The following is a 6721-nucleotide window of genomic DNA, read 5'->3' as shown; positions in this document are numbered from 1 at the left end:
AAGTATAAAAGTACTGGTTTCAAAACTACTTAAAGTAAAAGTAAAAGTAATGTAAGGGGGAAAAAAGCCATTAAGTACAAAAGCCATTGAAAATGAATGTATCTTAGTATAATGTAAATATATTAAAGAAGCATATATGTGTACTATTGAGCATTAACATGTGTTTCAGAGAGCAGGAGATATGATCACTAGTTGTCTGTAAGTATTGTAATGGTGCAAAAAGTCAAACTTCATGTTCATGTTATCATTTATCCTAACCTTTATTGGAATGTACATCCAAGTTTAGTTGCAGGAATCTGAGGGAACGGATGTAAGAACAAAACTGGACAAGAACATCTGAAACAACCACAACCAAATTCACTCTATCCGGACGGAGCAATTTAACTGGAAAGTTTTTTTTTAAAGGCCGAAATGAAATAGAGTAACGAGGCTGTTTTTAAAATGTAAGGAGTAAAAAGTACAGATAATTGCGTGAAAATGTAAGGAGTAAAAGTAAAAAGTCGTCTGAAAAATAATTACTCCAGTGAAGTATAGATAACCAAAATTTCTACTTAAGTAAGGTAACGAAGTATTTGTACTTCGTTACTTGACACCTCTGATGACGAGATTACATCACGGAGCAGATAAAACAGGATCGACAACGACGGCTGATGATTTTCATCCACGTTTTGGATTCTGGGAGAAAGAACAAGAACAGAATCATCAGGAAAGAATCTGATTAAGCTTATAGTGGTTTGTTTTGCTGCTTGCAGATATTCTCCAGAGCAGAGACGGCTGCAGGAGACGGCAGAGCCAGGACTGTTCAGCTGAGCAGCCGGTATTTTACATGTGGTGACGGAGGCTCCGGTCCTTTTGGACCAGAGAGGAACCACAGACACAGAAGCTGCTGCTGAGGTGACCAGCACATCTGCTGATACTGGACCTCATTTGGATTCAGACCCCTGAACTCTGATACCCCGATAGAAAAAAATCCAGGGAGCAGCTGCCTTCAGAAGTCACCACGTTAGTAAAAAGAGTCCACCTGTGTGAAATGTGTTCTCAGTATAAATACAACTGCTCCGTGAAGGTCTCAGAGGCCTGTTAGCAGTACTGGAGTTGAGGTTGGATGAGGGGGGATGGCATCCCCCCCTGAAATAAAAATGATCAAAATCACCCCCCGCCCCCCCCCCCCGAAATAAAAACGGTCCAAATCATCCCCCCTGTAAAACTGCCATCCCACCTTTCCATCCCTTATGTCATTTAGTCAATGAATGGGGTTTTACTTCTATTTCAACATTTAGAGTCATCACCAGAAAAATAACACCAGAAAAATAACTTACAGTATTTGACAATTTTCACCTGTTTCAAGTAAATTTTCACCTGAAATAAGTAGGAAAATCTGCCAGTGGGACAAGATTTATCAAAAAAATCTTGTTCCACTGGCAGATTTTTCTACTTATTTTAAGTGAAAATCTACTTGAAACAGGTGAAAATTGTTGTTTTTTCCAGTGATGAGTCTTGTTTTAAGTGTAATGAGATTTCTTTACTAAAATGAGACATTTTAACTAGAAATAAGACAAATATTCTTCTTAAGATTTAGAGTTTTTGCAGTGATCCATTTTACTTATCCTGTGAAGGACAGAGTCATATTGATAAGTTCAGAAAAGTGTTTTTTATTGTTGTGTTTTGATGTATTTGATGTAAGCCCAGTGGATATTTAAAGCTTAAAGAAGGCTGCATTTAACTGCTGCTATGTCATTCCTGCAGTATTTCTGCAGCTGTTTTGGTCAGTGCTATTATTTGTAATATATTATATTATTTGTAATCAGCACAAATTATCTGTCCCCATATGATAAAATCCACCATCCCCCCTGATTTCTTTTTACAACTCGAGTACTGCCTGTTAGAGAACACTAGTGAACACCCGGAGTCTTGAAAACCCAGGAACACACCAGACAGGTCAGGGATGAGGTTGTGGAGAAGTTTGAAGCAGCTTTAGAGGATAAAAAGAATCTCCTGGAGCTGCTGAATCCATCACCTGAAAACAGAGTACGGGACAACCACAAACCCACCAAGACACGACCGTCCACCTAAACTGGCAGGAGAACAGCAGTTAGAGAAGCACCCAAGAGGCTCATGGTCCTCTGGAGGAGCTGCAGAGATCCACAGCTCAGGCGATCAGTATCGGGTCTTCTCGAGTCTTCCAAGGATTGTTACTTGCTTCCAGCTCTGAAAATCCTCCCCGTGGATAATTCAGCCAAGAGACATTTGTAAAACTCCAACTTCGTTGTTCTGCACTTGGGTCCTAAAATCCACCTGACAGAAACTGAAATTACAGCTGTGATTACAGCTGGAAACTTCCTTCAAGTTTAGGCTCCACAGGACTGTAGACAACTTTCCTGACAGAACATTCAAAATGTTTAATACAACCTTAAAAATCAACAAAAAGTCGTTAAAGAGGAGATTGTGTGGTCCAGTTTAGGAAAAGTGCTTTTAGCCAGTCTGCATTTTCAATCAGGGCTCCTTGTGAGTGGAACTTCATACCAACTGAGATTAGAAACCAATTAAATTATGCTTCTTTTAAATTTTATCTAAAAAAGTGGTTAATTAGTGGCCAAGGCTGTCAACATGAAATTTTAGTGCTTAATTTTCCTGGCTCGCTGCCCTGCCTGTCATGTTGCCTATTAGTTTGTCTAGTTACACTGTTGCTTTTTGTGCATGGCTTTTTATTCTGTGTTTAGTGCTTTTGTCTTGTTTGTTTTTGGCCTGTTAGTGTGTTACTGTGTCTTGTATTATTAATGTTGATGTTACTGTTGCTGCTTCATGTTGTTTATGTTTTCATTTGTAGCAATTGTCTGTAGTTGAGCTTATGTTAACCTGTGTGTATGTATTTTAGCTTAGTTTCTTACCTTTTAATCTTTATTCTGATGTAGCCTTCTTATTTGGAAATGTTTTATTGATTATATCTTAATAATTTTTCTTTTAGGTTGACTATTTTACACCAGTCCAGGGACAGCAGATGCAAAATAGCCTTTTTGGCTAATTCTGGCACATTTTACATTTGTTTAAATGTATTATTCATGTGCATTGTCCCTGATAATAACTAAACCTTTAAATAAATAAATAAATAAAGCCGGAAGAAAAGTTCACAAAGTGAAATCAAAGTTTTCAAAAACAGCTGCTAAAGTAATGTGACCATAACGTGGGACTGCAAGCAGAACAATGAGAAAACGACTCTCAGTCCAGGTCGGGACGTCGCTGGACCTGTTTTAGGTCAATCATACGTTACAATATATATGTTACCATTTCATGTAGTCGGATGAACTCTTAGACGCCCAGCATCATTTTACCGAGACTTCCACCCTCTTCTTAAACATCTCATGGATTTATGCAACCACCTTTGATATATTAGAAAGATGCTGAGTCATTCAGACTCAAACCGCGGTTGAATTGGTTTGATATTGGATATTGGATATTCGACATTCAAAGACATCCATTTAACTTGTGATACATACCACTGATTTTGGTCATATTGCTTGTGATGCGTTCATGGTCATCTAGACTATATATCACAAGAGAGTAATTATTATAAAATCATATTATGGGCTGATTTAATGTGGTTTTATGAATTCAACACCCATAAAACTTGTGATACATAACACCGATTTTCATATATATTATATGGGCTGACGCATCACAAGTGGTTTGAAAACAATTGGTGTTATGTATCACAAGTTTTATGGGTGTTGAATTCATTTGGTGTTGAATTCATTAAACCACATTAAATCAGCCCATAATATGATTTTATAATAATTACTCTCTTGTGATATATAGTCTAGATGACCATGAACGCATCACAAGCAATATGACCAAAATCGGTGGTATGTAGGCCTATCACAAGTTAAATGGATGTCTTTGAATGTCGAATATCCAATATCAAACCAATTCAACCGCGGTCCTTTGATATTGGAAAGATGCTGATTCATTCAGACTCAATCAGAAGCTGTTTTAACACGACCTGTAATCTCAGTCTGGGAAGCACAACTGCTTTTACCTTCTCCTTATCATTATTATTATTATTATTATTATTATTATTATTATTATTATTATTATTATAAAATAATAAGAATAAGAATAATAACTATATTCGAGCAGTCCGGGCTCATAGCTCTTTCCCGCCTTACGTGGTTGCTAGGCAACAAATATTACCGGCTGATTCCGGACCGTTAGGTTTACGTTTATCAACAATACGACATAAAATCTAAGCATTAACTCACACATTACACATTCACCCATAGAGTACACGATTATAACTCTCCCTTCTTACCTGCAAAGAGCAAGAAATAAGCATTACTTATCCTCGTTACGCCACACACATCTTCACACTGAGGTGTGTGTTCTCGTTCCCATGATGTAATCCCGCGAGACTTCCATTGCCCCTGTGTAGAGAGGTCGCCCTCTGCTGGTGAGAATTGGACACTGCATCACCACATTTATCAAGCAATAAAAACGTGATTTATATGTTGTTCCTCACACGAAATCTAGTTACCAAATACTGTTACCAGTAAACAACTTGCTCTTAAAAAAAGTTATTTTTGTTCGTGTCATTGCAGATAAGGTAGCCGGTTTCTGGTTCTTGTTTGGATTAATTGACTAAAATATATAGGCTACATGTCTTAGGAAGCTTATTTCATTCACTTGAGAAAAAAAAAATCTGCTGTTTTTCTGAATTAACGAGATAAAAAATAAAGAAAAATCTGCTCTGTTTTATACGGAGCCCCTAAAAGGGACACGGATTTTTTTTTTTAATAATGATTTTTACGCGTGCGCGTAAAACCTTTAAGTGAGCACGTAAAGTTGTTTACGTGAGCACGTAAAACGTTTATGCACTCACTAAAAAGTTTCACGCGCTCTCGCAAAACTTCACTTATAAGTTTTGCGAGAGCGCGTGAAACTTTTGTGCCTAAACTATTATACTTTTAGTGCCTAAAAGTATAATATGATCAGTACTCGAGTTGTAAAAAATAAATCAGGGGGGATGGTGGATTTTATCATATGGGGACAGATCATTTGTGCTGATTACAAATAATATAATATATTACAAATAATAGCAGTGACCAAAACAGCTGCAGAAATACTGCAGGAATGACATAGCAGCAGTTAAATGCAGCCTTCTGTAAGCTTTAAATATCCACTGGGTTTACATCAAATACATCAAAACACAACAATAAAAAACACTTTTCTGAACTTATCAATATGATTCTGTCCTTCACAGGATAAGTAACATGGATCACTGCAAAAACTCAAAATCTTAACAAGAATATTTGTCTTATTTCTAGTTAAAATGTCTCATTTTTAGTCAAAAAAAATCTCATTACACTTAAAACAAGACTCATCACTGGAAAAAACAACAATTTTCACCTGTTTCAAGTAGATTTTCTTTTAAATGTAATGTTTGATTTGCATTCTTTGGCTTCTGTATCCAGATTGTTCCATAAACTGATACCTTTTACAGAAACACAACGTTCCATTAATTTTGTCCTGAATTTAGTTTTTTTAAAGATATAGTTATACTTATTTTCTCTTTTTTCAATTTTTTTCTGTATATTGATTGGGAAACTTTTCTTATGAGCTTTCCACATAATTTGCAGAATTCTGTGCTCCACTAATTCAAGATATTTCAACAGTTTTAACTGATGGAATAATGGATTTGTAGGATGACTATATTGTTTTCTACTAATTATTCTTATGGCTTTTTTTGTAAAATGAAAATAATCTTCAGCTCTCGTTCAGCTACTCAGCGTTCATCTTCAGGGGAGATGCAGCCTTTTCGATTCTTCTCTGAAATAAACACATGATTTGTATTTTTCTAATTCTAAAATGATGATCAGATGAGTTTTATCGTGGATTATGGCGATTTTCAGATGTTTTTAGACACATGAATCCTTGTTAAAGACAGAAATGAGATTTTTACAGCACACGTCTGTTTCTGGATTTAAACTTCTGCAAAGACATTGATCTGCTTGTTTTGTCTCATCTCCATTTACACTTGCTGCTTGTTGTGTAGATCAGAAGTAATCTCTCAGATGAACAAAAGTCCCAGCAGCAGGAACGATTTTCTCATTGGAGGATCATGTTTTCATATGTGTCTGTTTTCCGGTCAGGAAGGTGAATAAGTGCTACAGAGGTGGATCGAGCCCCATCATCGTTCACTGCAGGTAAAACTGAAACATCAGAGATGATGCTTCTCCTCAACTCTCCACACCTGAAGAAGGAGATCTTCCAGAAATGTGTTTTCTCATAGAAATGTTCAGTTTTAGGAGGTAAATGTTCCCATTAATCTCAGGTCGGTGTGTTATGGAACCGGTCCTTTGACTTAAATTGGTCATAATTATACATTTTTGTCCCTTTGAACAGAGTAACTGCTTTTTAAATGCTTTTTAGTACAAAAGAAGAAATCATTTTAAGTTAATTTAAAAAATATAATTTAATTTCAAAAACTATGGATATGGACTCTGGTGTAGTACCACAGTCAGCTACTTGGTGTCAGGCCAGACCACGTCCCCTCCTCATCTCAGACCACATCAGCTTCTGATTCCATCTGAGTTTTTCTCTAGATTTGATTCATCATCTCGTCCCAGTCCACGTCTCAGCTTTGTCCTGTGTTTCCATAGTGACGGCACAGGCCGGACCGGGACTTTCATCCTGATTGACATGGTTCTGAATCGCATGGCTAAAGGTG

This window comes from Cololabis saira, chromosome 24, assembly GCF_033807715.1.
Source record: "Cololabis saira isolate AMF1-May2022 chromosome 24, fColSai1.1, whole genome shotgun sequence".
NCBI lineage: Eukaryota > Metazoa > Chordata > Actinopteri > Beloniformes > Belonidae > Cololabis > Cololabis saira.
Note: the sequence above shows the minus strand (reverse complement) of the source record.